The sequence below is a fragment of the Lucilia sericata genome, unplaced genomic scaffold (assembly GCF_015586225.1).
Source record: "Lucilia sericata isolate MDLA Ls3-8-SP2 unplaced genomic scaffold, ASM1558622v1 Contig000345F_arrow, whole genome shotgun sequence".
Classification (NCBI taxonomy): domain Eukaryota; kingdom Metazoa; phylum Arthropoda; class Insecta; order Diptera; family Calliphoridae; genus Lucilia; species Lucilia sericata.
Window position 1 is genome coordinate 212,778 of NW_023994365.1, and position 22,962 is coordinate 235,739.

General features: G+C 30.7%; 2 protein-coding genes across 2 annotated transcripts in view; one reads left to right on the plus strand and one right to left on the minus strand.

Annotated features, from left to right (window-relative positions):
• LOC119603888 (leucine-rich repeat-containing protein 15) overlaps positions 1–1,632 on the minus strand; it is a 163,783-nt gene extending 162,151 nt beyond the window's left edge. Inside the window, exon 1 of the mRNA XM_037956174.1 lies at positions 1,378–1,632. The gene's annotated coding sequence lies outside the window, so the exon portion shown is untranslated. The remainder of the gene's footprint in view (positions 1–1,377) is intronic.
• The window catches only part of LOC119603885 (extended synaptotagmin-2-A), an 82,229-nt gene that overhangs the window by 13,471 nt on the left and 45,796 nt on the right, over positions 1–22,962 (plus strand). The gene's annotated exons all lie outside the window — the stretch shown is intronic.

Genomic DNA, 22,962 nt, shown 5'->3' on the forward strand with positions numbered 1-22,962 from the left:
AACATTATTCAAATTTTCAATTATCAAAGTTAATTTAGATACTTTTTTATGTAAATTTTTTATTTTCATTTTAATATTTTTTTTTTTAATTTTCTTAAATTTCTTTTAAGTTTTCAAACTGGTCTAATTTTTTTTCTTTAATATTATTAAGAATATTTTAATTGTATATTAATTTCATACAAGTATCCCTTAGATACTTTTGTATCTTTCACCAAACTAAATCACATTTCTTAAACTTTTTTGTGTTTTTTTTTCTCTAAAAGTATCAATATTAAGCTTTATTTATCACAACATGTTCACAAATTAGATTTTTATTATTAGTATTTTTTTGTTGCTTTTAGGGAAGATAAATTAATAAAATATTTATTATTTCTTTTTACACACTGTGATTAATTTTCACATAACTTTTGTACAAGACACATAATTCTTCAACATTTTTGTTTGCTTATTCAATTTATTGCAGCTAAAAACAGCTTAATTTCATAATTTGTATTCTTTAGCTGAATCCTGATAACTTTGGGGATTTAAATAACTAATGTAACGAATCAGAATACAACACTAAAACACCTACAGTTAGACTTAAAGGCATTTTTGTTGAGGCCTTTAAAACAGGTTTTGCAAATGCACAAAAATACTCACTTAAACAAATTTAAAAAAAATCATAAAATATGGAAAAAAATTCGTTTTTTCCAAAAAAAAAACTTGAAACTAATTTGTTATATTTTTATCTTAAAAACATTTTCATTTAATTTTCTTATAGAAATATAAGAAATTTTTAATCTTAACGTCTTGTTAATAGAATTTTTTTATAAAAAAGCGAAACCCAAAACACACACAAACTGATTCATAGACCGGTTATAAACAAACTGATTGGAGTTGATTGTTGTGTTGAAAAACAAAAGGCGGCATACAACTACCAACCAACCAACAAACACACTAACCAACCAGCCAGACAGACAGATACTCAAGCATATTCATACACAGATACTTTTTTCGAACCCACACAAATAGCATAGCACACGTTTGGATAGAATCGTAACAGCGAAACGACAACTATACACGAAGTACAAAAACAACGAACAACACACACGTTTAGAGGAACAGGCCGCCGACTAGTTCTTCAGGGAGTAAGAGAGTAGAGGCTGCTGATTAGAACTTGTAAATTTAAAAGTGGCTTAAATCGAGGTGACAGACTAACGTACGAGCGGGTAGATGGGGGCCCAGACGTTTGAACAATAAAATTAGTTGTCCAACAACTTTAAGCGGTAAATAAAAACAAACAGAGAAACATACAAAAAAAACACACACACAAGAATTCATAGTGACAGAGAAAAAACAATAACAAATAAAAAAAAAACAACAAAATTATATACTAACTTTTTAAACAATAAAAACAACAACCACATTACAAACTTCTTCAATGATGACGTTTACCACGACCGACAGACAACATTTATTCAACAATTCATAACACGCATTATTATTGTTCAATATTCATACACAAACAATCAATCGCACAAAACTGCATCTCGTTTTTTCCGAAAACCGATTTCATCCGCTTAAAAATTACACACCATCGAACGGTTTAATATCAACTGATATAAACTGGTCTTTTCTATGGAAGTTTTTGCCACCAACGTTTGTACAACACTCACGTTTAAATGTTGACAACATTTTGTTTTTAGGTTGTATACAACCTGCCAACATGTTGCTTGTTGCCAGGTTTGATATCTTTAAGATACTTTTTGTTAGCAACAACAACAACAAGAACATAAAATAAACACAATTTTTTTAAATAAATAAAGCAACAACTACAAAAACAAATATAGAAATGCGTGTGTGTAGGTTTACTTTTAGATTTCACAACAATTTCAAAATTAATAAGACCGGGAATAGGTATAAAAGAGTACTAATTAAAAAGTACTTTTTGCAAAAGGTACTTTTATAGGGCAAAGTTCTATAGACTAACACCACTTCCATAATATTTTGAACACATTCCTAAAGAATAATAAAGTTATCGATTCAAAAAAAAAAAAAGGAAAAGATATCGCTCGATAACTTTTCTATAGAAAAGTAAAGTAATCGATCGATAAGTTTTCTATAGAATAGTAAAGTAATCGATCGATGACTTTTCTATAGAAAAGTAAAGTAATCGATATAGTTAACTTTTCTATAGAAAAATAAAGTAATCAATATAGATAACTTTTCTATAGAAAAGTAAAGTAATCGATCGATAACTTTTCTATAGAAAAGTAAAGCTCTCGATCGATAACTTTTCTATAGAAAAGTAAAGCTCTCGATCGATAACTTTTCTATAGAAAAGTAAAGCTATCGATCGATAACTTTTCTATAGAAAAGTAAAGCTATCGATCGATAACTTTTCTATAGAAAAGTAAAGCTATCGATCGATAACTTTTCTATAGAAAAGTAAAGCTATCGATCGATAACTTTTCTATAGAAAAGTAAAGCTATCGATCGATAACTTTTCTATAGAAAAGTAAAGCTATCGATCGATAACTTTTCTATAGAAAAGTAAAGCTATCGATCGATAACTTTTCTATAGAAAAGTAAAGCTATCGATCGATAACTTTTCTATAGAAAAGTAAAGCTATCGATCGATAACTTTTCTATAGAAAAGTAAAGCTATCGATCGATAACTTTTCTATAGAAAAGTAAAGCTATCGATCGATAACTTTTCTATAGAAAAGTAAAGCTATCGATCGATAACTTTTCTATAGAAAAGTAAAGCTATCGATCGATAACTTTTCTATAGAAAAGTAAAGCTATCGATCGATAACTTTTCTATAGAAAAGTAAAGCTATCGATCGATAACTTTTCTATAGAAAAGTAAAGCTATCGATCGATAACTTTTCTATAGAAAAGTAAAGCTATCGATCGATAACTTTTCTATAGAAAAGTAAAGCTAACGATCGATAACTTTTCTATAGAAAAGTAAAGCTAACGATCGATAACTTTTCTATAGAAAAGTAAAGCTAACGATCGATAACTTTTCTATAGAAAAGTATAGAATAGAAAACTGTTATCGGTCGATAACTTTTTCTATAGCATAGAAAACAGAACTTTTTTAGAATAAAATAAAGTTATCGGTTGGTACTTTTGTAGCATGCTTTAGTACTCCTGATTTATCTGCTTTTTCTGTACCATCTCCTTCACTGTGCGTTTTATCATTATTATTGTTGTTGCTCTTGCTTTTGTTATAAATGACAAAATCAACATGAATGTTTATTTTGTTGTTTATTTTGTTGTTTATTTTTATTTTATTTTTTTATTCTTTCATTTAGTTCTTTTATATATTTTTTTGTCGTTGTGCGGCTTGAAGGGTCATCAGATTTTATTTTAGTTGTTGTCATTTTATTTTTTTCTTCTTTTTTATTTTTAGATATTTTGTTAATTTTTTTTTCTCCTATTTTATTCATTTGTTTATTTACTTTAGTTATTACCAGTATGAGAGTTTATATCATTGACTTTTTGAGAGTTTTTTAAGTTGTTGATTTCATTCGTTTGATTTTATTGTTGTTGTGTGTTTTTTATGGGTAAAATGACACCAAAGTCATAAAGTCTGACTGAAAGAGAAGAATAAAATAAGAATAGGCGAAGATGGGGAATGGGATTTCATGTTGTTTTCTTTTTGGGTTAAATGTCATGCTTAATTTGTGTATTTTAAAAGATTTTTTTGTCTTTTTTGTTTTCTTTTGTGGTTTTAATGATTCTATTTCAATCTTCTTTAAATATAATTTTTTCTTATTTGATTGTAGGTGTGTTTTTATGTTTTTTTTCTATTGTTTAAAATGTTTTTTAAGCTTTTAGATCTTTATCTATTTTAATGAGATTTTAAAGTATTTAATTGGAATTAATTAGTGATTTAATAAAATACAAAAGTAATTGAGGGCAAATTTTAAACAGTTAATTTATGGATAATTTAATGAAAAATATTTAAATTATCAAAGCTCACTCAAAACTTTAATGATAAAGCTAAAATATCGAAATATAACTTTACTTTTCTCTGCAAAAGTTATCGATTGATTACTTATCCATATTATACTGTAGAAAAGTAATATATAGATCACTTATCAGTCGGTAACTATTCTATAGGATAGTTATCGATCGATAACTGATCAATTCTACAGGATAGTTATCGATCGATAACTGATCAATTCTATAGGATAGTTATTGATCGATAATTGATATTCTATAGGATAGTTATCGATCGATAACTGATCTATTCTATAGGATAGTTATCGATCGATAACTGATCTATTCTATAGGATAGTTATCGATCGATAACTGATCTATTCTATAGGATAGTTATCGATCGATAACTGATCTATTCTATAGGATAGTTATCGATCGATAACTGATCTATTCTATAGGATAGTTATCAATCGATAACTGATCTATTCTAAAGAATAGTTATCGATCGATAACTGATCTTTTCTATAGAATAGTTATTGCTCGATAACTGATCTATTCTATAGAATAGTTATCGCTCGATAACTGATCTATTCTATAGAATAGTTATCGCTCGATAACTGATCTATTCTATAGAATAGTTATCGATCGATAACTGATCTTTTCTATAGAATAGTTATCGATCGATAACTGATCTTTTCTATAGAATAGTTATCGATCGATAACTGATCTATTCTATAGAATAGTTATCGATCGATAACTGATCTATTCTATAGAATAGTTATCGATCGACAACTGATCTATTCTATAGCATAGTTGTCGATCGATAACTGATCTATTCTATAGAATAGTTATCGATCGATAACTGATCTATTCTATAGAATAGTTATCGATCGATAACTGATCTATTCTATAGAATAGTTATCGATCGATAACTGATCTATTCTATAGAATAGTTATCGATCGATAACTGATCTATTCTATAGAATAGTTATCGATCGATAACTGATCTATTCTATAGAATAGTTATCGATCGATAACTGATCTATTCTATAGAATAGTTATCGATCGATAACTGATCTATTCCATAGAATAGTTATCGATCGATAACTGATCTATTCTATAGAATAGTTATCGATCGATAACTGATCTATTCTATAGAATATCGATCGATAACTGATCTATTCTATAGAATAGTTATCGATAGATAACTGATCTATTCTATAGAACAGTTATCGATAGATAACTGATCTATTCTATAGAATAGTTATCGATAGATAACTGATCTATTCTGTAGAATAAATATCGATTGATATAGAATAGTTATTGATTGATAACTGATCTATTCTATAGAATAATTGTCGATTGAGAACTGATCTATTCTATAGAATAGTTATCGATTGATAACTAATCATTTATATAGAATAGTTATCGATCGATAACTGATATGTTCCAGAGTATAGTTATCGATCGATAGCTGATCTATTCTATAGAATTGCTATTGATAACTATTGTATATAATAGATCAGTTATAGATCTATTCTATGGAACAGTTATCGATCGATAACTGTTCTATTATATGCAATAGCTATCGATCGATAATTGATAGAATAGGTGTCGAGCGATTTTTGATCAATTTTATAGATTTACTATTGACCCATTTCTTATCTACACTGTAGAAAAATATCGATCGATAAGTTTGCTTTCCTATTGAAAAGTTACCGAACGATAACTCTACTCTTGTACAGAAGCTTTATCGATGACTGTAGTTTTTTTGTAAATAAGATATATCGGGAATTTTTTAAGTTTCATCCCACCACAACAGCTGTGAATTAGCATTATTTGTTTTTCCTCTTTTTGCGAGTTTTCTCCCTTTTATAACAGCTTTCTCAATTTATTCACGCCACCAGACGGACAGGCAACTTCCTCTTACAAGGCACAATGGCCGGCAATAAACAGGACAATAAGAGAGAGCGAACACATTAATGCTAATAACTGATAAAAATGCTTAGAACAAAAACAATAGTAAAAAGGAAAGATTAAATTTTATTTTTATTAGATAAATGGCACCTCTATGAAAAGGCTAAACAAAAACTAAAAAAATCATATTTTTTTGGAAAATCCTGAATTCAATGTTGAGTTTTTGTATGTGTTGTTTTTTGATGACACCTAGTATTGTGGATTAAATAAGGATTTTAAGCTTGAATGCTTAAAACGGTTTAAAAAACATGCATATTATTAGCAGTCAAAAGAAAACCTAGTTTGAATTATTTGGTTTTAAAAGATTTAGGGATAAAATCTAACAAATGGCAATGATTTGTCATGACAAAAGACTATTTAAAGGAATAAGTGAGAAAAATACTAGGAATTTAAATGTTAATTCCTATTGGTGTATTTCAAACGGAAGAAAAAAAGAGTAAAAAAATAAAAATCCATTTTCTGGCTAAACTAAACACGCTGAAAAAAAAAGAAAATCTTTGATCACTTTAATTTTCACCAAAAATAGATTTTTTGAGTGAAAACATAAAAGTCCATTTTCTGGCTAAACTAGAGGCGCTAGGGCAAAAAGAAAGATAATCTGTGATCACTTTCATTTTCCACTAAAAATCGATTTTTTGAGTAAAAACATAAAAGTCCATTTTCTGGCGCAAGGGCAAAAAGAAAGATAATCTGTAATAATAATAATTTCCCACTAAAAATCGATTTTTTGAGTGAAAACATAAAAGTCCATTTTCTGGCTAAACTAGAGGCGCTAGGGCAAAAAGAAAGATAATCTGTGATCATTTTGATTTCCCAATAAATATCGATTTTTTGAGTGAAAACATAAAAGTCCATTTTCTGGCTTAAATCGAGGCGCTAGGGCAAAAAGAAAGATAATATGTGATCATTTTGATTTCCCACTAAAAATCGATGTTTTGAGTGAAAACATAAAAGTCCATTTTCTGGCTTAAATCGAGGCGCTATGGCAAAAAGAAAGATAATCTGTGATCATTTTGATTTCCCACTAAAAATCGGTTTTTTGAGTGAAAACATAAAAGTCCATTTTCTGGCTAAATTAGAGGCGCTAGGGCAAAAAGAAAGATAATCTGTGATCATTTTGATTTCCCACTAAAAATCGATTTTTTGAGTGAAAACATAAAATTCCATTTTCTGGCTAAACTAGAGGCGCTAATGCAAAAAGAAAGATAATCTGTGATCACTTTGATTTTCCACTAAAAAACGATTTTTTGAGTGAAAACAAAAAAGTCCATTTCCTGGCTAAACTAGAGGCGCTAGGCCAAAAAGAAAGATAATCTGTGATCACTTTGATTTCCCAACAAAAATCGATCTTTTGAGTGAAAACGTAAAAGCCCATTTTCTGGTTAAACTAGAGGCGCTATGGCAAAAAGAAATAATCTGTTATCATTTCGATTTCCCACTAATAATCGATTTTTTGAGTGAAAACATAAAAGTCCATTTTCTGGCTAAACTAGAGGCGCTATGGCAAAAAGAAAGATAATCTGTGATCATTTTGATTTTCCACTAAAAACGATTTTTTGATTGCAAACATAAAAGTCCATTTTCTGGCTAAACTAGAAACCTGAGGGCAAAAAGAAAGAAAATCTGTGATCACTTTGATTTTCCACTAAAAATTTATTTTTTGAGTGAAAACATAAAAGTTCATTTTCTGGTTTAACTAGAGGCACTAGGGCAAAAAGAAAGAAAATCTGTGATCACTTTAATTTTCCACTAAAAATGTATTTTTTGAGTGAAAACATAAAAGTCCATTTTCTGGCTTAACTAGAGGCGCTAGGGCAAAAAGAAAGAAAATCTGATCACTTTAATTTCCCAACAAATATCGATCTTTTGAGTGAAAACATAAGCGTCCCATTCCTGGTTAAACTAGAGGCGCTAGGGCAAAAAAAAAGAAAATCTGTGATCACTTTAATTTCCCAACATATAAGTCCATTTTCTGGCTAAACTAGAGGCGCTATGGCAAAAAGAAAGATAATCTGTCATCATTTTGATTTCCCACTAAAAAAAGTCCATTTTCTGGCTAAACTAGAGGCGCTAGTGCAAAAAGGAAGATAATCTGTGATCATTTTGATTTCCCACTAAAAATCGATTTTTTTAGTGAAAACATAGAAGTCCATTTTCTGGTTTAACTAGAGGCGCTAGGGCAAAAAGAAAGAAAATCTGTGATCACTTTGATTTTCCACTAAAAATGTATTTTTTGAGTGAAAACATAGAAGTCCATTTTCTGATTTAACTAGAGGCGCTAGGGCAAAAAGAAAGAAAATCTGTGATCACTTTAATTTTCCACTAAAAATGTATTTTTTGAGTGAAAACATAAAAGTCCATTTTCTGGTTTAACTAGAGAGTAACAAATATAATTAAAACATATTTTGAGTTTGTGTGTAAATTTCAAATAAAACTCTCTTTTACTTATTTTATTTATTATTAGTTAATGTTTTCATTTCGATTGATAAATAACTACTGATACTAATTTTACAAATATATTCTTATTATATAATATGTAATTCAAATTAACTGTTAACTAGATTTAGGAATAAAAGAAGTACGACAAGTATAAAGAAAAATATTTTATATAATAATATTTAAAAGAAAATAGTTGATGAATTAATTTTAAAAGAAAATATTTGATAATTTACAAAATAAGAAAAATTAGAAAGAAAAGAATATATAAACTAATATAAGGTATAATATGTATAGTATATATGTACATACATATATGTGTATATGTACGTATATACATATATGTAACTAGAGGCGCTAGGGCAAAAGGAAAGAAAATCTGTGATCACTTTAATTTTCCAACATAAAAGTCCATTTTCTGGCTAAACTAGAGGCGCTATGGCAAAAAGAAAGATAATCTGTGATCATTTTGATTTCCCACAAAAAAAAAAACATTTTCTGGCTAAACTAAAGGCGCTAAGGCAAAAAGAAAGAAAATCTGTGATCACTTTAATTTCCAAACAAAAATCGATTTATTGAGTGAAAACATAAAAGTCCATTTTCTGGCTAAACTAGAGGCGCTAGGGCAAAAAGAAAGAAAACCTGTGATCGTTTTGATATTTCACTAAAAATCGTTTTTTTGAGTGAAAACATAAAAGTCCATTTTCTGGCTTACATCGAGGCGCTAGGGCAAAAAGAATGATAATCTGTGATCGCTTTGATTTCCAAACAAAAATCGATTTTTTGAGTGAAAACATAAAAGTCCATTTTCTGGCTAAACTAGAGGCGCTATGGCAAAAAGAAAGATAATCTGTGATCATTTTGATTTCCCACCAAAAATCGATTTTTTGAGTGAAAACATAAAAGTCCATTTTCTGGCTAAACTAGAGGCACTAGGGCAAAAAGAAAAATAACCTGTGATCATTTTGATTTCCCACTAAAAATCGACTTTTTGAGTGAAAACATAAAAGTCCATTTTCTGGCTAAACTAGAGGCGCTAGGGCAAAAAGAAAAATAACCTGTGATCATTTTGATTTCCCACTAAAAATCGACTTTTTGAGTGAAAACATAAAAGTCTATTTTCTGGCTAAACTAGAGGTGCTAGTGCAAAAAGAAAGATAATCTGTGATCATATTGATTTCTCACTAAAGATCTATTTTTTGAGTGAAAACATAAAAGTCCATTTTCTGGCTTAACTAGAGGCGCTAGGGCAAAAAGAAAGAAAATCTGATCACTTTAATTTCCCAACAAATATCGATCTTTTGAGTGAAAACATAAAAGTTCATTTTCTGGCTAAATTAGAGGCACTAGGGCAAAAAGAAAGATAATCTGTGATTTTTTTGATTTCCCACTAAAAATCGATTTTTCGAGTGAAAACATAAAAGTAAATTTTCTGGCTAAACTAAAGGCACTAGGGCAAAAAGAAAGATAATCTGTGATCATTTTGATTTCCCATTAAAAAGCCATTTATTGAGTGAAAACATAAAAGTCCATTTTCTGGCTAAACTAAAGGCGCTAGGGCAAAAAGAAAGTTAATCTGTGATCATTTTAATTTCCCAACAAATATCGATCTTTTGAGTGAAAACATAAAAGTCCATTTTCTGGCTTAACTAGAGACGCTATGGCAAAGAGAAAGATAATCTGTGATCATTTTGATTTCCCACTAAAAATCGATTTTTTCAGTGGAAACATAAAAGTCCATTTTCTGGCTAAACTAGAAGCGCTAGGGCAAAAAGAAAGAAAATCTGTGATCATTTTGATTTCCCACTAAAAATCGATTTTTTTTAATGGAAACATAAAAGTGCATTTTCTGGCTTAACTAGAGGCGCTAGGGCAAAAAGAAAGATAATATGTGATCATTTTGATTTCCCACTAAAAATCGATTTTTTTTTATGGAAACATAAAAGTGCATTTTCTGGCTTAACTAGAGGCGCTAGGGCAAAAAGAAAGATAATCTGTGATCATTTTGATTTCCCACTAAAAATCGATTTTTTGAGTGAAAACATAAAAGTCCATTTTCTGAAAACAATTTAATTTCTCGCTAAAAACTTATTTTTTTAAAGATTTTTTCTGAACTTTAGTTTTTTTTATTATATTTTTATATCTTTTGTATTATTTTATTGTTAAATTGTATTTAGTTATTTGTTTTTCTACGGTTAACTAAGTTTTAAATAACATGTTTGTGCATGTTTAGGATTGATAAATGTTTTGATGAGTTTATGACAACTGTGAAAATAAAATGGATTAACTCAATTAAAGCAAAATAGATGAAATGAAAACAACTAAAGAATAGGTTTAAGTAACTATATTAAATTGCTCAAAAATGCCATAAATTCCTAAATTTCCCGAAATTTTAAAATTTAATTTTTCAAATTTGACTTAATACTTTTTCAACATTACAAAATTTTGCTAATTTAACTTCAATGTTGTTAAACTTCTGTACGAAACATTGTTAATTTCCGTTGGAAATTTTGTTATTTACATGCCTCAGACGTTTATACATACATACACATTTACAATTCCATGAATACACGCACACACATACTCTAACACATGTACACACATTAACATTTATATCTGCAAGTATTTTGCTATGAATACCCCACAGTCTTTAATCCTTTTTAAACACAATTTTTCTGATCTAACTATTTTCACAGTGCTTTACTCATTTGAAAATAATATAATCTTTAGTTCCTAGATAAACTAGAAAGTAATCACTTAGTTCATAATAGGTCTCTCACCGAACTGCAAGGTATTGACGTTGTTGTTCTTGCTATAGATGATGTTATATTTAAAACTTTAAAATAACAGTGTTTGCATTGAATAAGTGGGTACAAGGACTATAACAGATGCAATTATAGAGACGGACCAAAACATTTGGTATCTTAAATAGTCTTAAATAGTACGGTTTTAGTTTGGTACTAATTAATACTAGTTCAGTTCAGTTCTAGTTCAGTTCTAGTTCAGTTCTAGTTCAGTTCTAGTTCAGTTCTAGTTCAGTTCTAGTTCAGTTCTAGTTCAGTTCTAGTTCAGTTCTAGTTCAGTTCTAGTTCAGTTCTAGTTCAGTTCTAGTTCAGTTCTAGTTCTAGTTCAGTTCTAGTTCAGTTCTAGTTCAGTTCTAGTTCAGTTCTAGTTCAGTTCTAGTTCAGTTCTAGTTCAGTTCTAGTTCAGTTCTAGTTCAGTTCTAGTTCAGTTCTAGTTCAGTTCTAGTTCAGTTCTAGTTCAGTTCTAGTTCAGTTCTAGTTCAGTTCTAGTTCAGTTCTAGTTCAGTTCTAGTTCAGTTCTAGTTCAGTTCTAGTTCAGTTCTAGTTCAGTTCTAGTTCAGTTCTAGTTCAGTTCTAGTTCAGTTCTAGTTCAGTTCTAATTCAGTTCTAGTTCAGTTCTAGTTCAGTTCTAGTTCAGTTCTAGTTCAGTTCTAGTTCAGTTCTAGTTCAGTTCTAGTTCAGCTCTAGTTCTAGTTCAGTTCTAGTTCAGTTCTAGTTCAGCTCTAGTTCTAGTTCAGTTCTAGTTCAGTTCTAGTTCAGTTCTAGTTCAGTTCTAGTTCAGTTCTAGTTCAGTTCTAGTTCAGTTCTAGTTCAGTTCTAGTTCAGTTCTAGTTCAGTTCTAGTTCAATTCTAGTTCAGTTCTAGTTCAATTCTAGTTCAGTTCTAGTTCAGTTCTAGTTCAGTTCTAGTTCAGTTCTAGTTCAGTTCTAGTTCAGTTCTAGTTCAGTTCTAGTTCAGTTCTAGTTCAGTTCTACTTCAGTTCTAGTTCAGTTCTAGTTCAGTTCTAGTTCAGTTCTAGTTCAGTTCTAGTTCAGTTCTAGTTCAGTTCTAGTTCAGTTCTAGTTCAGTTCTAGTTCAGTTCTAGTTCAGTTCTAGTTCAGTTCTAGTTCAGTTCTAGTTCAGTTCTAGTTCAGTTTAGTTCAGTTCTAGTTCAGTTCTAGTTCAGTTCTAGTTCAGTTCTAGTTCAGTTCTAGTTCAGTTCTAGTTCAGTTCTAGTTCAGTTCTAGTTCAGTTCTAGTTCAGTTCTAGTTCAGTTCTAGTTCAGTTCTAGTTCAGTTCTAGTTCAGTTCTAGTTCAGTTCTAGTTCAGTTCTAGTTCAGTTCTAGTTCAGTTTAGTTCAGTTCTAGTTCAGTTCTAGTTCAGTTCTAGTTCAGTTCTAGTTCAGTTCTAGTTCAGTTCTAGTTCAGTTCTAGTTCAGTTCTTTCTTCTAGTTCAGTTCTAGTTCAGTTCTAGTTCAGTTCTAGTTACAGTTCTAGTTCAGTTCTAGTTCAGTTCTAGTTCAGTTCTAGTTCAGTTCTAGTTCAGTTCTAGTTCAGTTCTAGTTCAGTTCTAGTTCATTCGAGTTCAAGTTCCTAGTTCAGTTCTAGTTCAGTTCTAGTTCAGTTCTAGTTCATTCTAGTTCAGTTCTAGTTCAGTTCTAGTTCAGTTCTAGTTCAGTTCTAGTTCAGTTTCTAGTTCAGGTTCTAGTTCAGTTCTAGTTCAGTTCTAGTTCAGTTCGAGTTCAGTCTCTAGTTCAGTTTCTAGTTCAGTTTCTAGTTCAGTTCTAGTTCAGTTCTAGTTCAGTTCTAGTTCAGTTTCTAGTTCAGTTCTAGTTCAGTCTAGTTCAGTTCTAGTTCATTCTAGTTCAGTTCTAGTTCAGTTCTAGTTCAGTTCTAGTTCAGTTCGAGTTTACAGTTCGTAGTTCAGTTCTAGTTCAGTTCTAGTTCAGTTCTAGGTTCAGTTCTAGTTTCAGTTCTAGTTCAGTTCTAGTTCAGGTTCTAGTTCAGTTCTAGTTCATTCTAGTTTCAGTTCTAGTTCAGTTCTAGTTCAGTTCTAGTTCAGTTCTAGTTCAGTTCTAGTTCAGTTCTAGTTCAGTTCTAGTTCAGTTCTAGTTCAGTTCTAGTTCAGTTCTAGTTCAGTTCTAGTTCAGTTCTAGTTCAGTCTAGTTCAGTTCTAGTTCAGTTCTAGTTCAGTTCTAGTTCAGTTCTAGTTCAGTTCTAGTTCAGTTCTAGTTCAGTTCTAGTTCAGTTCTAGTTCAGTTTTTCTAGTTCAGTTCTAGTTCAGTTCTAGTTCAGTTCTAGTTCAGTTCTAGTTCAGTTCTAGTTCAGTTCTAGTTCAGTTCTAGTTCAGTTCTAGTTCAGTTCTAGTTCAGTTCTAGTTCAGTTCTAGTTCAGTTCTAGTTCAGTTCTAGTTCAGTTCTAGTTCAGTTCTAGTTCAGTTCTAGTTCAGTTCTAGTTCAGTTCTAGTTCAGTTCTAGTTCAGTTCTAGTTCAGTTCTAGTTCAGTTCTAGTTCAGTTCTAGTTCAGTTCTAGTTCAGTTCTAGTTCAGTTCTAGTTCAGTTCTAGTTCAGTTCTAGTTCAGTTCTAGTTCAGTTCTAGTTCAGTTCTAGTTCAGTTCTAGTTCAGTTCTAGTTCAGTTCTAGTTCAGTTCTAGTTCAGTTCTAGTTCAGTTCTAGTTCAGTTCTAGTTCAGTTCTAGTTCAGTTCTAGTTCTTCTAGTTCAGTTCTAGTTCAGTTCTAGTTCAGTTCTAGTTCAGTTCTAGTTCAGTTCTAGTTCAGTTCTAGTTCAGTTCTAGTTCAGTTCTAGTTCAGTTCTAGTTCAGTTCTAGTTCAGTTCTAGTTCAGTTCTAGTTCAGTTCTAGTTCAGTTCTAGTTCAGTTCTAGTTCAGTTCTAGTTCAGTTCTAGTTCAGTTCTAGTTCAGTTCTAGTTCAGTTCTAGTTCAGTTCTAGTTCAGTTCTAGTTCAGTTCTAGTTCAGTTCTAGTTCAGTTCTAGTTCAGTTCAGTTCAGGACGATAAGATTCAATACCCGAAAAAGTTTTAGTTTAAATTGAACCCTTTTCTTTTGGTACTAATTGAATCAGAAAAGTATCGTCAATTAATTAGAACAATGTAACATTTTTTAAAAAGTTGGTAAAAGTTTCAACTGAAGTAGTAATCTTCTAGTAAATTTTTCAGTTCAGTCCCAATTTTGTCCAAAATTTCGGTAAATTCAAATCCTATAAAAATATTGCAATAGTGTTTGTATAATTTTTGTAAATTTCTATATATGTATGTGTTTTTTCTTGTTTATTTTGTGTGTATACATATGTTTACTGTAATTGTGGTATTTTCATGGGATTTTATTTTGCTTGCAAAAATGCAAATCAAGTATTTTATTTATTCAACTGTAATTAATTAGGCAAAAAATAAACAAACACAATAATACATACATACACACACGAATAAATTTTACAGGAAAACAAAAACTTTAAAATTAAACAGGAATTACATTAATGCCTTTTTTCAAATAAAATAAAACAAACCAAACAGGAGTAAAATAAATAAAATCAAATTAACTGTTATAAAATGAATTAATAAATATTCATAAAAAATAAATTAAACTCTTAATATTCACAGCATTGTTTTAATAGGTTTTACTATGATAATATTTAATCTTTTGAACTTTTTTTTATTTTGTTAAATTTTGTTTGTTTTCTGTCCTTAAATCCTTAACTCAAAGGTGCCAAACATTAGTTTGTAATATCATGTGTTTATTATTTATAACACATTGATATTGAAGTTATCTGGGAGGTTACTAAAATGTTTTGGAATTCATACACTCAAAGAAAATATACTAGGCAATAAACTATAATAATAAACAATAAACTAGACTATAGATTAGACTATAGACTAGACTATAGACTAGACTATAAACTAGACTATAGACTAGACTCTAGACTAGACTCTAGACTAGACTATAGACTAGACTATAGACTAGACTATAGACTAGACTATAGACTAGACTATAGACTAGACTATAGACGAGACTATAGACTAGGCTATAAACTAGACTATAGACTAGACTATAGACTAGACTATAAACTAGACTATAGGCTAGACTATAGACTAGAGTATAGACTAAACTATATACTAGACTATATAATAGATAAAAGACTAGACTATAGACTAGACTATAGACTAGACTATAGACTAGACTATAGACTAGACTATAGACTAGACTATAGACTAGACTATAGACTAGACTATAGACTAGATAAAAGACTAGACTATAGACTAGACTATAGACTAGACTATAGACTAGACTATAGACTAGACTATAGACTAGACTATAGACTAGACTATAGACTAGACTATAGACTAGACTATAGACTAGTAGACTAGACCATAGACTAGACCATAGACTAGACCATAGCCTAGACCATAGACTAGACCATAGACTAGACCATAGACTAGACCATAGACTAGACCATAGACTAGACCATAGCCTAGACCATAGACTAGACCATAGACTAGACCATAGACTAGACCATAGACTATACCATAGACTAGATAATAGACTAGACTATAGACTAGACTATAGACTAGACTATAGACTAGACTATAGACTAGACTATAGACTAGACTATAAACTTGACTATAGACTAGACTATAGACTAGACTATAGACTAGACTATAGACTAGACTATAGACTAGACTATAGACTAGACTATAGACTAGACTATAGACTAGACTAGACTATAGACTAGACTATAGACTAGACTATAGACTAGACTATAGACTAGACTATAGACTAGACTATAGACTAGACTATAGACTAGACTATAGACTAGACTATAGACTAGACTATAGACTAGACTATAGACTAGACTATAGACTAGACTATAGACTAGACTATAGACTAGACTATAGACTAGACTATAGACTAGACTATAGACTAGACTATAGACTAGACTATAGACTAGACTATAGACTAGACTATAGACTAGACTATAGACTAGACTATAGACTAGACTATAGACTAGACTATAGACTAGACTATAGACTAGACTATAGACTAGACTATAGACTAGACTATAGACTAGACTATAGACTAGACTATAGACTAGACTATAGACTAGACTATAGACTAGACTATAGACTAGACTATAGACTAGACTATAGACTAGACTATAGACTAGACTATAGACTAGACTATAGACTAGACTATAGACTAGACTATAGACTAGACTATAGACTAGACTATAGACTAGACTATAGACTAGACTATAGACTAGACTATAGACTAGACTATAGACTAGACTATAGACTAGACTATAGACTAGACTATAGGCTAGACTATAGACTAGACTATAGACTAGACTATAGACTAGACTATAGACTAGACTATAGACTAGACTATAGACTAGACTATAGACTAGACTATAGACTAGACTATAGACTAGACTATAGACTAGACTATAGACTAGACTATAGACTAGACTATAGACTAGACTATAGACTAGACTATAGACTAGACTATAGACTTTTCTTAATTTCTCGAGTGTTTTTTACAAATAAAAGCACTCATATTATTAGTAATAGTTACAGCAGCAGTAGTATTAGTTGTTGTTATCTTATATTGTCAGCATAATGCTTTTTCAATACCCTCAGGATGTTTAGTGTTTTGCCAATAACCATTCAACATTATCAACGTATTCGTTAGTTACGTGACGTTCTCTAATGACATCGAACCTCCGGACAATAAAAATCCTATGTTTTTCCATTTCTTTCTACCCTAACAAATGAACGCAAAATTCACATTTACAACATTTGTGTGTTGACTTTTGGATTTCAACGTTAAAATCAGGTTAGTATAAAACTTTAACATCAAGTGGGTAAAAATTCGATTCTTGGAAAAAATTTATTACACTTCTAATAATTCCCAATATTTATTTATAATCACAATGAAATTTGAAAAATTTATGTAGTTTTCCCTTTTAAACATAAAAATGTCTTTAAAATCATTTTAATCCCTCTTATTTTTTCGTTGTTTAAAAAAAAACAAATAAAATATCTGTGATTTTGAAGATTTTTTCTCATTTAAATGAATTTTATGATTCATCTTCATTCTACAAAGAAATGTTTGTCTTCATTTAGTAGACATAAATTTCATCTTTTCATGTTGTTTTATGATAGTTTTTGTCATCATTTAGTCGAGTTGTTGTTGGTTGAGGTGCTGATGATTCCGCTGAATATTATATTTGTCATTAACCAATGTTGAGGTACAATTTAAATGCTTGTGGGGGATTGCTTTGATTTTGTTGTACCTAGAGGAGAAACGACGACTGAACCATTTGGGAACAGAAACAAATATAACTTACTTGCGTTTAGATTAGAAGAAACAAATATTGTATTTTAGCTGATTTATATTTTAGTGTGTGTGTAAATGTTTAGATGACAGCTAGTCGGAAATAGTGTGTCGCGTGGTAATTTTAATAAGGAGGTTTCCATTTGGAAGGCAAAAGCAATGACGTCTTGTGGAAAACTATATCGTCGGCTGCAAATGTTCATATCTTATGATTTGTATGGTCTCCGAAATTAACAATCTGCTAGCGTCAAATTTTCCTTACGTGTTTTTTTTTTAAAGAGCACCCTAATATTTTGTAGTCAATTCTATCTCTCAACTTTATATATGGAAAAATTTAACAAAACTCTATAAATAAAAATTCCATAGAAAAACTTTTCCATGATCAAAGTGCACTTTATTAAATTGCATTTGGGGGAGAAAACATTCGAAGTCAACAAAAAAAATTATTCTGATTTTTCAACAGAAAAAAATCAATGAACAGTCAAGATATTTCTAGAGAACTAGTGGCGAAAATATTGTTAGAGAATTTTTTTTTGATAGAAAGTTGTTAAAAAGTTTTAGAGCAGTAATGCTGTGCTATACCCTAGAACTGAACTAGAACTGAACTAGAACGAACTAGAACTGAACTAGAACTGACTAGAACTGAACTAGAACTGAACTAGAACTGAACTAGAACTGAACTAGAACTGAACTAGAACTGAACTAGAACTGAACTAGAACTGAACTAGAACTGAACTAGAACTGAACTAGAACTGAACTAGACTGAACTGAACTAGAACTGAACTAGAACTGAACTAGAACTGAACTAGAACTGAACTAGAACTGAACTAGAACTGAACTAGAACTGAACTAGAACTGAACTAGAACTGAACTAGAACTGAACTAGAACTGAACTAGAACTGAACTAGAACTGAACTAGAACTGAACTAGAACTGAACTAGAACTGAACTAGAACTGAACTAGAACTGAACTAGAACTGAACTAAACTGAACGAGAACTGAACTAGAACTGAACTAGAACTAACTAGAACTGAACTAGAACTGAACTAGACTGAACTGAACTTACAAGAACTGAACTAGAACTGAACTAGAACTGAACTAGAACTGAAACTAGAACTGAACTAGAACTGAACTAGAACTGACTAGAACTAGAACTGAACTAGAACTGAACTAGAACTGAACTAGAACTGAACTAGAACTGAACTAGACTGAACTAGAACTGAACTAGAACTGAACTAGAACTGAACTAGAACTGAACTAAGAACGAACTAGAACTGAACTAGAAACTGAACTAGAACTGAACTAGAACTGAACTAGAACTTAACTAGAACTGAACAGACTGAACTAGAACTGAACTAGAACTGAACTAGAACTGAACTAGAACTGAACTAGAACTGAAACTAGAACTGGAACTAGAACGAACTGAACTAGAACTGAACTAGAACTGAACTTATTCAAAAGTATTCAGAGCAAGTTCACAAAGGTATATTTTTTCAATATTTTGTTCTACAAAACATTTTTATTTATTTTAGTTATGTTTAATTGTATAAATTATTTTTAAAAATGTTTTAATTAATTTTTTTTGATTTAATAAGTAAAATGCTTTTCTTAAATTTTTTATAAAATATTACTTATTTATATTAAAATATTCTGCACTTGAAATAAATAAACAAACTTTAAGTGCATCTCTATCTCATTCAAAAGTAACATTAAATATTTAATAAATTGTAAATACATTTAAAAACAGAATATGTAAAAATACATTGCAAATTTCAAGAAAATGGGTAAATACTTGACTGATGCGTTTAAAGTTAAAATAAATACATCAACAACAACAACAAATCAAAAATAATAACATGTCTGTATGTTGGTATTATAAATAAATAATTAATTAAACTAAATTTAATACCTTAACTAGCTTTCAGTCACTCTGCAGCTTTTTATCATTAAATAATACTAAAATTTTACTTTTATTTATCTTGTCTTGACAAGTTGGCAAATAACAACAACTATTTGCAAATTAGCAATAGCATTTGCTATGTGATTGTGTTAAAGATTAAATTATAAATAAATAAATTTTCTCTTTAAATTTTAAAGTGAAATGGTGTTGTGTTTTAGTAATCTTATTAGTCAAATAGCTGCACTAGTATTTAGCAATAATGCTCTGGTTGCAGTAGTTGCAGCAGCATATAGTAGAAGGATATTAGGAAAATTGTTGATGGCAATTGCAGTGACATGCAATTATTGCTTGCACATTCTCATCAGTTTTTGTTCTTGCATAGAAGTACATGTGTACGCATTTATATTTGCTAGTTTAATGACTGTCTGTCTGTTCGTCCGTCTGCTTGTAGCATACACTCTAAACATTAAGACAGTAGCAGTGCAGTGCAGCACTACTAACAAGCTCTTAATATTAAGCAATTGTAATTTTATCAGTAAATTCAAGCCAATTTAAGCATGCATGTAGCACGTTTAATTTTAAATTTACAGTGGAGCACAAAAGGTAGGAGACAAAATGTTATATGATAATGTTTTTTATCAAAAATTGAAAATTGATATCATTTTATATGCAGAACTGAACTAAGACTGAACTAGTGCTGAACTAGAACTGAACTAGAACTGAACTAGAACTGAACTAGAACTGAACTAGAACTGAACTAGAACTGAACTAGAACTGAACTAGAACTAAACTAGAACTGAACTAGAACTGAACTAGAACTGAACTAGAACTGAACTAGAACTGAACTAGAACTGAACTAGAACTGAACTAGACACAGAACTAGAAAACTAACTAGAACTGAACTAGAACTGAACTAGAACTAAACTAGAACTAAAACTAGAACTAAAACTAAACTGAACTAGAACTGAACTAGAACTGAACTAGAACTGAACAAGAACTGAACTAGAACTGAACTATAACTGACTAGAACTGAACTAGAACTGACTAGAACTGAACTAGAACTGAACTATAACTGAACTAGAACTGAACTAGAACTTGAACTAGAACTGAACTAGAACTGAACTCGAACTGAACTAGAACTGAACTAGAACTGAACTAGAACTGAACTAGAACTGAACTAGAACTGAACTAGAACTGAACTAGAACTGAACTAGAACTGAACTAGAACTGAACTAGAACTGAGAACTAGATACTGAACTAGAACTGAACTAGAACTGAACTAGAATGAACTAGAACTGAACTAGAACTGAACTAGAACTGAACTAGAACTGAACTAGAACTGAACTAGACGGACTAGAACTGACTGAACTGAACTAGAACTGAACTAGAACTGAAACTAGAACTGAACTAGAACTGAACTAGAACTGAACTAGAACTGAACTAGAACTGAACTAGAACTGAACTAGAACTGAACTAGAACTGAACTAGAACTGAACTAGAACTGAACTAGAACTGAAACTAACTGAACTAAACTGAACTAGAACTGAACTAGAAGTGAACTAGAACTGAACTAGAACTGAACTAGAACTGAACTAGAACTGAACTAGAACTGAACTAGAACTGAACTAGAACTGAACTAGAACTGAACTAGAACTGACTAGAACTGAACTAGAACTGAACTAGAACTGAACTAGAACTAACTAGAACTGAACTAGAACTGAACTAGAACTGAACTAGAACTGAACTAGAACTGAACTAGAACTGAACTAGAATGAACTAGAACTGAACTAGAACTGAACCTAGAACTGAACTAGAACTGAACTAGAACTGAACTAGAACTGAACTAGAACTGAACTAGAACTGAACTAGAACTGAACTAGAACTGAACTAGAACTGAACTAGAACTGAACTAGAACTGAACTAGAACTGAACTAGAACTGAACTAGAACTGAACTAGAACTGAACTAGAACTGAACTAGAACTGAACTAGAACTGAACTAGAACTGAACTAGAACTGAACTAGAACTGAACTAGAACTGAACTAGAACTGAACTAGAACTGAACTAGAACTGAACTAGAACTGAACTAGAACTGAACTAGAACTGAACTAGAACTGAACTAGAACTGAACTAGAACTGAACTAGAACTGAACCAGAACTGAACTAGAACTGAACTAGAACTGAACTAGAACTAGAACTGAACTAGAACTGAACTAGAACTAGAACTGAACTAGAACTGAACTAGAACTGAACTAGAACTGAACTAGAACTGAACTAGAACTGAACTAGAACTGAACTAGAACTGAACTAGAACTGAACTAGAACTGAACTAGAACTGAACTAGAACTGCACTAGAACTGAACTAGAACTGAACTAGAACTGAAGTAGAACTGAACTAACACTGAACTAGAACAGAACTAGAACTGAACTAACACTGAAGTAGAACTGTACTAGAACTGAACTAGAATTGAACTAGAACTGAACTAGAACTGACCACTTTTACTCCTCACTATTTGTAATGCATATGGACGTACTTGTTCTAAGCATGTACGTCAATACTAATATTCCCTCCACGAATGTTAGCTCTGTATGTATCAAACCATCCTTCGAATAATATCAAATAATGTATATATGTGTGTATGTGTATGAGTGTGTACCCTACACTCTACACATACATAACTAACAGTTGTTATCTGCTGGCATTATTATTGTTGTCGTTGTTATTTTTGTGTTTTAATCTATAAGTATGTGTTTATGTGTAAGTAAGTATGTTTGCAGATCCTTAAACATTATTTGGAGTACACACACACAAAGATACATACTAATTTATTGGTGTATATATACTTATGTATGTAGTTGTTATAAGACCCCGAGGTGTGGAGTGTTGGTACCACACAGTTACTTCTAACTACATTACCGGTTTTACTTTTTGATTTTAAGTATTAAATGCGATTTTTTGAACTTTGGTTCAAAATTTCCGAAAATTTTTAAAATGTTTCAAAATCTTACAGAAAAGTAGAAATTATTTGATCATAAGCTTAATCCAAAAATTAATACAGGACAACCAAGAATTTAGACATTAAAATAAATTATGTTTTAAAGGGTTACATGGATTCCTGAAATAATCTGCAGGGTTATTAAAGCGCGTTTAAAATTTGCCATTGTCAGCCTGACTAGCTAACTGCCTTGGCTGACTGACTGGATGTGCGTGTCGCCACTGATGATGAATGCTGTTGGCTTTTGGGCTAATTTGCCACATAAATACAGACTACATTTGATGTGGATGTTGTTGCCACTTTTACTACTACAACTACTAGTGTTTTACAATATTTAAGGCATTGTACTTTGAACTCTACAAACAGGATAGCAACAACAACAGCTACGTACTAAACGAAACCTTACACTCAAAGAATTAATGTCAATAACTCACAGTTTAAGGAGAGAGGGTTAAAAGGAAAAAGGGATTCCTATAAAAGAGACATTAAGTAAATTACTTAATGGTTTAAATCTCTTTTCACCACAACAGCAAATTTTACATTTTCGCTATAAACTGGAGCCTGATTTTAGGCTTTAAAGTGTAAAGAAGGGAT